This window comes from Protomyctophum parallelum (assembly GCF_964188405.1).
Source record: "Protomyctophum parallelum genome assembly, chromosome: 21".
Taxonomy (NCBI): domain Eukaryota; kingdom Metazoa; phylum Chordata; class Actinopteri; order Myctophiformes; family Myctophidae; genus Protomyctophum; species Protomyctophum parallelum.
In genome coordinates this window covers 23,986,426-23,998,744 of record NC_139713.1, presented here as the reverse complement: position 1 = coordinate 23,998,744, position 12,319 = coordinate 23,986,426, and the positions used below count along the sequence as shown (strand labels likewise).

Below are 12,319 nucleotides of genomic sequence, written 5' to 3'. Positions count from 1 at the left end.
AGGCTTTGGTACAGTGACTTTCAATGCTTGAGACCTTTGACTGACAGTAGCTCTGACCAATTGCGTCAAAGAGAAAATGTTTCAACCCGCCCCCCTGGAAATGAAATCCAAGCTGAGCCTCCCCAGACTAATATCCCGCGGTCCGTGCGATATTAGTCTTGTTTATTAACCAGGCTAGCTCATTGTGAGCTTTCTACTTATAGGCTCCCCACAGGTGTGCTAAATTGGGCCCCACCCGTCACTAAGTGACTAAGTAGGTGTAGTCTGAATCAGCAGAGCAGATCCAGAGTTTTCTACAGACTGTTCAGCCACTGGTGAGACTGTGTAATGATTATGCATATTCAACTGACAGCCAGTACAATATCTGTCACTTGTTGACGGTTGTTCTTCGATTCATGTCAGGGAAAAAAACAAAGTTAAGTCTTCCTATTTGACTTCCCTTCCATATCAGAAAGTCACTCATTTACAAAACAATGAATACAAACCAGACAGTAATTACAACGACAAATAACTTTTTATTAAATCTTCTTTTCTTCAGATTTTTTTTCTTTAGTTAGTCATAGCTGATCCAACACGTGTATTTACAAACAATGGCCTTTAGTTTTAGTTTAGTTTTTTGTAGAAAATTCTCGTGAGGAATTGAGCATGGAAAGATATTACAATAGCCTAGAGAAAAATGTAGGGAAAACAGACAGCGTATAGGCGAGTATTTGTGGGACTTGGGAAAGGAGCAAGGACTGGTGTTGAGACAAGTGACAACACTACAATATTACACTTCCTTTAAAATGGACACGCTTTTCCCAACACAGTACTGTACGTAGTGGTGGAAAGTAACATACATTTACTCAAGTACTGTACTTAAGTACCATTTTTATTTTTTTACTTTACTCGAGTAGTTCCAATTTCCATGTTACTTCTACTCCACTACATCTCTAATCGAAATATTGTACTTTTCCTCCACTACATTTATTTGAAAACTTGAGTTTAATAGTTACTTTGTAGATTTTGATTATTACAAAACTACAAAATTATTTTAAGTATATTTTTATGCCATTGCTTTTGTACTTTTACAAAAGTCAATTTCGAATTCCGGACTTTTACTTGAAAACTGAGTATTCTACATTGCAGCATTGATAGTTTTACTTAAATAATGATTAATGAGTACTTTTTCCCACCACTGAACACAGTACTGTACATCTCTTCGGCATGGGGACAAAAAACACGCTCCGTAAAACCTTTTGCTAGCAGCAACACAATTATTCAACGACAACATACCTTGCGTTGAATAGCAACGCGACCCATGCTCGATACTTGGAAATTAATAATAATGATAAAAAAAAAACATGACACCTCATTTCTAAAGAATGTACAGATGATGGAGAATGGACATTAGGGGACTTGATATACAGGCATCGAGGACAAGGTCAACACAGATAAACCAGCAGGGCCACAGTGGTGTTAGCTTCAGGCTACATGGTACCAAAGTCAGGCGGGAAAAAAAGGAGTCACTCCAACCAACTCCCTGCCCTGATTTTTTAGCACATAACGTTGTACATCAAATGTAGCACGGAGAGTGAACTCCAGAAGTAAAACCCCACCTTCCCCCCACCCACCCCTATTTCTTTTACTGTTTCAAAGAAAAACATTGCAACCATGCGTAGTTTAACTAAGGAAAAATAAGAAAAGAGTCATTGCATCTCCTCGTTCAGCTCGTACAACATCGTTAGCACAGCCTCGGCTGGAACAGAACAGGTTGGCTGAGACCAAAGCCAACCGTAGAAAAGGTCTAAAAAAACAACAAAAATAATTCTGAGAGGTAAAATCATGGTAAAATCATTTGTGGTTGTTGAAATGGGCTTGAGTGGGAAATGTTTGATTTCCTCCTCCGGGCCGTTTAATGTGGGCACTTGACCCCGTCCCGACCAAAAACTGCATGTTTGATATGTGCACAAGCTTGTACAAAATGTTCCACCGTACAAACAGTATCTTGGATTTACAGATAGGCTGCAAAGTTGATCCTGTTTTCATAGAAAAGACATAGGAAGAAAAAGTAAGCACAAATATATATATAATTATATATATATATATAAATATATAATTATATATATATATATAAATATATAATTATATATATATATATGCCTATGACCTTTTTCTTCCTTTGAACGCTAATGTGTCAGTTAAATCGCCCTTCAAAAGAGGTGTTAAAAAAAACTAAACTATCTAACACTGTTATATTACATAATAGACTAATTGTTGGATACACAGTATCCAGAGAAATAACCGATTCACATTTCCCATAATATTTGCAGTGTGTCTGGAGTGAATTCCTTCTGTGACAATGGCGCCGTGTCTATTGTTTTGTCGTGGCGAGGCAGCAGTGAGAGAACGCCATTGAGCCGGCCACTAACGGGTATAGTAGCATTGTTTTTTCCGGTGGAAAAAACTAGCAGGGGTTTGTCTTTCAGCTGTCTTAAGCGTGAACATTAACGCACCAGTGATGCCAGGGTTGGTGGTTGGATATAGGATATATTTACCCTATGCTTCTGCCTTAAAAAAAAGAGAAAGTACATTGCTATTGATCTCAGCGGGAGCACTATACCACTTCATCTCTCCTAACCCCTTCTCTCTCTCTCTCTCTCTCTCTCTCTCCCCTGGTCCGCTGGTGCCTGGTGGTGCTAGTGTTTCAGCTGGCCCTTGGCGAACAGGACACCTCTCTCGCTCGCTGCTGAATCCAACCACGGACCCCCGAACAGTACACCTCCCCCTCTCCCCTCCCAGTGGTGCTAAGTAACTAAGTACATTTACTCAAGTACTGTATTTAAGTACAATTTTGAGTATTTCCGATTTTCAATACTTTGTTATCTACAAGCTCACAATGTGTTGCATTGTGAGCTTGCAGATCGCATTGTGAGCTTGCAGATCAGCTATTTGTGTTTTCACATTTTGAACGTGTTAAACAGGACATTCTTCACAATGAGGAGGCTACTTTTAATTTAGGTACTTTGTATATTTTGATGCTGATGCTTTTGTACTTTTACTCAAATATATGTTGAATATGGGACTTCTACTTGTAAGAGAATAATGTCTACATTGCAGTATTGATACTTTTACTTAAGTAAAGAAATGCAATACATTCCCCACCACTGCTCGTTTCTCTCTTTCCATCTCTGTTGGTGGTCGATTTTTCATCCCAGAAATAACCTGTATGAGGGTGCCCCCGGTACAGAGTCTGCATGGACGCCACTTTACTCAACATCAAAGAGCGCAGCTGAATCACGCCACCCTCCACCCCCCCCCCTCCTCCTCCTCTCTCTCACCACGGGGACCACCACCACCCCCGGCCCCACTCTCTCACCACAGGGACCCTGCCCTGGAGCGAGCGTGGGTCACTGTAACCCATGCCCACCACCGAAACGCTGTGCTGTTTTAACATGGAGGAAAGAAGACGCCAATCAAAAGATTAAAAAGAAAAAAATCAAGCTGCTTTAAGCATGGACATATCCCTGAATTTTGTAGGAAATGTGTCTGTATGTACATAACTGTAATTGTGTTATGGCAATTAGCAAAAAAAATAAAAGTAACACTAAGAAGTTAAACAAACTTGACTTATACATTGTGTGCCTTTCATTATGACGAATACAAAACACAAATACGTATATAAGATTTCTACACCCTGATAGCACGTCAGATGAATTATTTTTCTGGGTTGAAAACACAAGTAAAATCCGTCTATTTCTCTCAGCGTTGAGCCCAAACGCCAGATACAGATATTGTATACAATATGCTGCAAGATTGTATCAACCTTTTGTTATACAGTATGAGTGTACGGAATTTTGTTAGAACAACAATATTCTACCGTACTGTAGTTAGAGATTAAATCAGAAACAGAGGAAAACAAAAGCACAAATGACCTCACAATAAATAGGAAAATACATTTGCCTGGCAAAAATACCGTTATCGACTTCTACACGTCCTCTCGAATATACACCCCGTGTTGGCTGCTACACTTGAATTACGTGACTGTGTTTAAAAAAAAGAAAAAAGAAAATACATTAATCGATCGCTAGGTTCACCTCCTATATCTGAACACAAAGTAAATGAAAAAACTTCTCCTTCCGAGAGGATCCTCCGTGCGTGCACACGCTCTGTGAGAAAACAAACATCCATTCAAAGTTCTACCTGTCCACCGGGCTCGCTCCGTCCCAGACGGCGGCAACAGAGGCTCCAAACCAAAAACCAAACGAGCGTCCTTTCTTCCTTTCCAATGTCCAGTATGTCATGTTAAGTTGTTTTTTCTCTCTCTCTCTCTCTCTCTCTCTCTCTCTCCTCGCCTTGATAGGCTGATCTCTCTCTCTCCTCGTCGCGATAGGCTGATCTCATCGGTCCTGGGCAGTGGTGGAAAGTAACTACGTACATTTACTTAAGTACAATTTTGACTTGAGTATTTCCAGTATCCAATACTTTTACTTATACTCCACTACATCTCCGGGGCTAATATTGTACTGTTACTACACTACAATGTTTTGAAAACTTTAGTTACTAGTTGTAGATTTTGATAATTATTACAAAACATACAGTAACGACTTCAGCCCTATATACATTTGAAAATCGTTGTTCGGCTATTTTCAAAAGATGTTTATACATTTGAAAACTTGAAATGGCACATAATGAGTACTTTTACTTTTAGTACTCAAGTACATTTTAATGCCAATACTTTTGTACTTTTACCCAAGTACACTTGTACTATTTTCAAGTTACATTAGGAGTCAAATAAAAATAACATACAAAAATGAGTATTTTACCCCTCCGTAACAGAGTAGTTCTATATCGTAGTATTGGTACTTTTACTTGTTCCACCACTGCTCTTGGGACAGATTCAAGCTCCCGTGGTAGACTTCCACTGTTGTTATTGGAAGGCTCAAGATCCATTCCGATTAGACTTTTAGCGATGCCATGATTGTGTTTAATGTCTGTGTTTGCATTTACCGTGTGTGTGTGTGGGTGTGTGTGTGTGTGTGTGTGTGTGTGTGTGTGTGTGCGTGTGCGCGCGTCTGTTTGTCAGCATGTGTGTATACTTTCCCCTCTGTGTTATTGTACGAAGGTTTCCTAAAATAGACAATCTACAAGCTTATAGATCAGCTATTTTTGGCACGCGACACAGTCGTACTACGAAGCATACTGTAAACCACCAGGCTTTATGTTGTGTACACCATGTTTAAAATAACGGAGGGCGCACTAATAGGCAATTCTCTTCCTAACATCACAAACAAAAAGAAAAGGCTTCTCCCACCGAAGTCCCTATTCCTCTCCTCCACCGAGAGAGAAAGAGAGATTGTCTGACAGTTTTTCAATCTTTTTTTTTTCATCCTTTCTTTTTCTTATTTTCTTTTAAAAGTGCTCCTTGGGGGAGGGGAGTGGGCGGTGGGTTTATTTTTTGGGGAGGGCGGGGTTAAGGGGGGATGCTGTGGTCCAATCAGGACAGTCCGTTCCCAGATAAATCTCACAGGAACAACGAGAGAGAGAGTGCTATGAAGACAAGATGGCCGCCGCCAGCAGTAACAGCAGGGTGGAGCCGAGCTGGAGGGCGGAGGTGTGGAGGCATGGCGACGAGCTGACGTCTCCCCGGGAGGGTTCGGCCGACTCGTGACTCGTATCGTCTGGACGGAAGAGATGGTGGAAAAAGAATGATTAGCATTAAAGTTGAGAACAACTGGGACATATAAGGACAACGTCACCACTTGGTCTGTGTCTCATAGGAGGGCTGTGGGTCTTCCAGTAACATCATCGTCAGATTTTTTATTTTTTTTTAAACAAGAATTATTTTTATTATCGTTCGATGGCTTCCATTATCGTTTTATCATTGTAACTTTTCAGGAATAGAAAGCCTGCCGATTCTATTAGCTTGGATTCCCCATCGATGATGTCACTGGAAGACGGGTTTCTGAACTGCCCTGCTATGAGACAGACCAAGTAGAAAGAAAGTGCTATTTTATCATGAACATTTGGAGGACCAATTATATGAAGATAGGTTGAAAAGTGGTGAGGTCGTCCTTTAATTCTTTGTACTGTATGCCAACCGTGAAATATCTCGTAGTTTCCGTCTACACCAGTTGTATGCCAACTACGGGATATCTCGTAGATAAAGCTTCAAATCAAACATTAAACGGTTTAGCTGAAAATCAACTTTTAACACTGGCCCGTTTGCTAAGCAACGCCTTTCATACCCCCAGCACCAGGATACGTGTGCACGTGCCACCGTGTGGCAGACAAACAGTTAATATATTACTGCATGATCATTTCTTCATTTGTCATTTAAAGCTGCAATCCATAACATTCATGTCCTGCCCCAGGATTAGAATAAGGGAATATTTCCATTTGAGTTTCATGCAATACTGCTTGCCAACCAGTAGATGCTCGGTTGGAGAGACCACCTCCAACAGCCACAGTTGTGATAGTTAGAGTCTATTAACATACTCTAAAAATAGATGTTAACCAATTTATATGGTATTCACTAAAAAGGTTATGGACTCAATACAAAGGTAGAGGCTCACAGCTACACAAAATAAGGCATCACATACTTATGCTGACCCCAACCTGTTGAAGCACGAGTTTCTAAAAAACTGAAACCGTGAGAATTCAAGCTTCTTAAACACGGAATAATAATTTTCTTTGTGAGTGACTGTACCGTAGCTTAGCAACTACATATTTCTGTGGCCACTTGTAGGCTTTCACATTCATCTTCTCTCTCAGGTTCCTGGTTTGAAGCCAGTCAGAATGACTGAACCACATGTTTTTACGGAGGGAGAGCAGCCGCCTGGGAATCAGAAAGTTCCCCGGTTCGATCCCAGCACTGAGTCAAAGTCTCCCTCGAGCGAGACCCAGATAATGTCTAAACTGCTCCCATGAGTGCTGTTCAGTAGCTGCCCATTGCTCCTAACAGTTAGGAGTTAAAAGTAGAATTAAATATGTGGGGTGTGAAAATGCGCTCTGCCTTTGAAACCGTTCCCTTCCTTCCTGGGAGAACAATCAATCAGGGACATCGGAATCCGTTTAGATTTCCGAGAGACAACCGATTTGTTCGTTATGCCCTTGGCGCCGTAATAATGTGAGTTGAGTTTAGACATGCTGCTGTCCACGCACACGCGGTCACACAAACACGCACCCACAATCTAAATTGTACAGTACTTGAGTACATGCACTTAGTTAATTTACACCACTGCTGCACAGTACATACACACACAGTTCAAAAACAAGCAGGCTCACACACAATGGCACACACACACACAATGGCACACACACACACACACACACACACACACACACACACACACACACACACACACACACACACACACACACACACACCTCGAGGTTCTAGGGAATTGTGAATCCTCTCGTCGAAATCGACGCCTTCCTGCACGGTCACTGAATTCTTCACACAATTGTCTGCAACAAAAGGAGGAAAGAAGCAGAGATGTGAATATCAGCGGAGTCAGACGTCATTCACTCTGGAGGCCTCCAGAAGCAGCACAGAATAGAATGTATGAGAAAATGCTTAATGGATCGGAATACGACATTCTCCAGAAATCCACTTACTGGCAGGCCTGACGAACACTTTGAGACGAAGGCAGCTCCTTCTACCCCTGTCGTCAATAGTAGAGGCTGCAAAAAAAGACAATAAAAACACCAAACACGTATTATAACATATATCATTCCGACGTGGCTTTTGACACAATACTGAGAAACCGATCCATATCCAACTTCACCAAAATAAAAGTAAGCTCTCTTCCAAGGTCACCTCTAGCATTTGGGCTTGCATTCCACAACATGTTGCGTCTCGTTCAACAGAGCAATGGTACTACAGGTTCTCAATTATTGATAGTAATAATAGCAACAAAATGGAGCTTTACAGGTCTGTAAACCACAGTGTAACTAAAAATGGAACCAAATTGACCCGTATACGGGTCAAACGAGGAGAGCCTTTTTCAGAGTTAGACTATAGAGAAAAAGATGAAATGGGGGTCCGTGGCCTAATGAATAACAAACTGGCGATCCTTGAAATTAAATGTATTGAGAGTCACTGACTGCTTATTGGCTGTGCTCTTCTCTGAACCTCCCCCCTGCACCCCCCCCCCCCCCCCCCCCGACCTCTGGGGTCTGTTCATGACCTTTAACCTGACCTCTGTCACTTCCCGTTGCCTGACCAGTCGCTCAAAACTGCTTCTTCTGGCCACACACACACACACACACACATACAGTCACACACACCCCGTGTAAATGTACAGTGAATGTGCCTGTGTGTCAGTGTTGATTTTGACGACTACAACTATGACCAAAAATGTTCGTCGACGACCCTTTTTTTCACTGACGAAAACTAAATACATTTAACACTAAATTAAAAGTAAACCTTGATGACTAAATATATTGACAATTTCGTCAACAAATAAAAAATTACTAAAATGTTAGGGAGGGACTAGTGGAGAAGAGATCCAGTAGAACTAAAAGACAAGTCATTTTATGTTTGGGTGCGCTCATGGTGTTGCGCTCTGGAAATAGCAGATCTACAAGCTCAGACCGTGTCATGCTGCGACGCATTGGAGATCGGCTATGTAGATCGGCTATTTTCAGCATGGAGCAAAGTCTAAAATCAGCCATTATGACGCCATCAAGGCCCCCCAAAATACATTTAGTCTACTAAATCGTCTACTAAAAAGTGTTCAATTTAGTCCACTAAAATCTTATGATATTTAGTCGACTAAAACATTTCAGATGACTAAAATATGACAAAATTGAACATTATTCAAAAGACTATGCTTAAACCAAATCAAAATGTGCTGGCGTGTGTGTGTGTTTGTGCGTGCATGCGGTATGCAGCCACACTGCTTGCATAGTGCATGTGTGCCTGCGTGTGTGAGTGCGCCTGGTGCATTCACAACTATGCACATCTGCGTATACAGGGGGATCACTACACTATATCACTTCTCCCAGCTACTTCACTGGATGGATTCTTTCACAGCGGTAATAAATTCCTGATATAAAAGTAAAGCCCGGGTCAGAATATCCCTCATACCGTCCAGGAACGACTTAGGCTCTCATTTCAAAGGCGCTTATCAGATGGCGCGGGCGGCTATGAAACAAGATAAAAATCATCTTTAAGAACTTGAAGATGAGAGTTATGGTTCGCTGTCGCTGCAGATACCTCCTATCTCCACGTTTCGACTTTGTGCGTTTTTGTGTCAATTTAATGTCCTACTTCGTAACACTACAGCAGCAAGCAAAAGCGGCGCATGACGACTGTGACTAATAATGACTACAGTGGACCCTTTTTGCACCCTTATCTTTGAGACATAGATTTTGACATACAAGGTTTCCACCCGACATTGATGTTATATATCATCTCTGTCAGGTGGAAACCTCATTATGTCCAAAACTTTTCAGGATTCAAATAAAAAAGCATCAAAAGCAGCAGAACCACAAGGTCGCTTGTGGATCGGCTACTTTTGTGTGACGCTGTGGTATGACCAAGTAGGGCGAAAAATACTGGAAAAACGTGGAGATAAGAGGTTTATACCCAACAGCAATGATATAGGAACCGAGGCAGCAGACGATGGGTAAATCACGTCGCTTCTGTCTGTGTCAGCAAGTATCGAGTAACAGTGGCTGGAACTCTCCGTCTCTCATTTTATGGCTCTGTTAGTGTCACACAGTACAATTCTGAGTAAAAGGTGCTGCATGTGATTTTTGCTTTAAACCAAAAAAGTTAAAAAGTTGGTTAAAATGCAACAAAAAAACGTTTAACATTAATTTTGTTAAAGTTAAAGCTCTGTATTCTGATAGTAATCATCGATTCGTGACTGACTTATGGTGCTGTTCTACTAAGTCACGACGCGCCACGCTGTGACACATTGTGAGCTTGTAGATCGGCCATCTCTGGTGTGTGAAACCGGCTCGCAACCGTTCCGAACCAAATGTACAAAAGGTGCACGAGCAGCTGCAACACTTGATCCATGGAGCATTAGTCATGTCTACCAGCATGCTGCGTCAGTGCTGGATGCAAGAAAGAAGCACTCTGATCTTTGATTTAAGCAGCAGTAGAAATACTCTGGTACTGTTAGCAAGTTATGTATGCAAAACCTGTGTTGTAACTTCAATGAATTGTTGTACAAATGAATGGTCCCTTTCGGAATCAGGATTCCAAAAACATCCAAAGTACACACCTGCCACACACCTGCCACACACACACACACACACACACACACACACACACACACACACACACACACACACACACACACACACACACCCACGCACGCACATCAGCAGACTGGCTCAGATAGCATGTAACCCAAGGCTTTGGTGTGACTGTGCGGTGAATTAGACATAGGCTGATATAAATACCAACGGATCAGATGTTTGCCTTGTGAGGATCACTTCATCTTTGGGAACAAAGCACTTTGGTCTCTTACCTCAGCCGGGAGGAGCTCAGCACAAACGTCTGGGGCACTGCTAGCATGCTCAATGTGAGTCAGTGCTTCACAAACCCCCTTTTTTCACAGCCAAAAACTATTTGGCCTGGGACTGGCCACCCAAAAGTCTTGCCGTTTCAGCCAATCTTTCAAGATTCTTTGAAGATTTGAAAATTCCAATAGGAATTTGAAGGTTTCCAGAAACTTTAGGTTTTAGAAGGCGTTTTCAGAATCGGCCTCAGGTCTAAATTGTCTAATATAAACTCAAAACGCATCTTAGATCTGCTTTCGAAAACCCCCACAGACCCCTGGAGTGAGAACCACTGATCAATGTACACCAGGGATATGCAGTGTACACTGTACTGTATGCACACAGGGTAATTTGTCCAAAAATAATACTTATTCTTGACCAAAGATTTCACAAATATCTAATCATGACGCTTGGCAATTCACTCAAACATCTTATTTGGCCAGCTGTTGCACCTTGCCCTCAACTTCCTCACTATTACACAAGAGGTATAATGTAAGCAGAACATTGTACAATCCAACTCTCCACTCATCAGACACACAGAACACAGACCTCATCAGGCACACAGACACACAGAACACAGACCTCATCTGGCACACAGACACACAGACCTCATCAGGCACACAGAACACAGACCTTATCCGGCACACAGACACACAGACATCACACTACGAATACAAAGATGCAGGTGAACACAATAAGCACAAAAAGCACATTAAGAGCATTATTAACATCCTCTGGCTGAGGAATGCCAATGAATTGTAGTAGCCCAACGCTTCAAAGCAGCAATGGAAATTGTCGCTTTGACGTTTTTTGTTTTAAATTTGTGTTTGTAATGATAATCTATACATTCCAGGAATCTCTAGAATTGTCTACTGTAGCCTACGTGTATCTGTCTGTGGATTATGCCCATATGTGGAGATGGCAGATGTCATAAATACTGTAAGTGCTCTGCCTACAGTACATGCCCAAATATGGAGTTTACGGATGTCATAATGTGATACTGATGTCATGGACAGGCCTCAGAGTACTCCGATAAGGGCTACTGCAGTACTACTAGGTAATAATTGTGATGAATGACTGGGATTTACAATGCTCTGCAGCGTAACTGGGCTTATGCTTATCATTCGAGTCATAATAATGATGCAGCCAGGTCTCTCTCTCTCTCTTTCTGTCTCTGTGTGTCTCTCCATATGGCAAAGAGAGAGAGAGAGAGAGAGAGAGAGAGACCTGGGCTTTTGAAGCAGGAAGGGGGCTTTACAAGAGAGACAGTCATCTCTCTCACACAGGGAGAGCCAGACTCTCAACTGTCTCCTCGCAAAATTGGATTTCTATCCCCCGAGATTAGGATCAGACTTCCCCCTCTCTCTTTGTGACCCGCTCACCGCTCTATTAGAAAAACATGCACGGCTTCTGAGACCGCCAGAAAGCCCCTAGCCCGGTTCAGGCCCCCGGTTGTCAAGTCTCCGATGACCTTTGACCCGCCTGTGCCCCCCCCCCCCCCCCCACCCTTCCCCCGCATATCCCACTAGGACACAGTTTCTCAATGTAGGGTCCGATGGGACCACCGGGGGTCCAATCGGACCCTCACGGGTCTGCCCCGTAAAGGGCCGTTCACACTGAGCACTACAACTATAGAAATATCGTTTAAAAAATCACACCCGTGTGAAGTGAGGGGCGCTCTTATCATACATCATCTCATTCTGGCCAATCGCAATTTGCATCCTGACTTCGATGTTTGCGTTTACACACTTTTGTCTCCAATGTTTGCGTTTACACAGACCGTCAAAGCTGGACATAAGAGGGGATAGCGCCCCTCAAA

General features: G+C 42.3%; 1 pseudogene across 1 annotated transcript in view; it reads right to left on the bottom strand.

Moving 5' to 3' along the window:
* Positions 1-495: 495 nt before the first annotated feature.
* LOC310879396 (ephrin-A5b-like) overlaps positions 496-12,319 on the bottom strand; it is a 94,210-nt pseudogene continuing 82,386 nt past the window's right edge. The window contains exons 3-5 of the transcript XR_014571106.1: positions 7,600-7,665; positions 7,369-7,449; positions 496-5,660 (exon numbers count right to left, since the gene is read on the bottom strand). The product of XR_014571106.1 is annotated as an ephrin-A5b-like (transcript). The remainder of the gene's footprint in view (positions 5,661-7,368; positions 7,450-7,599; positions 7,666-12,319) is intronic.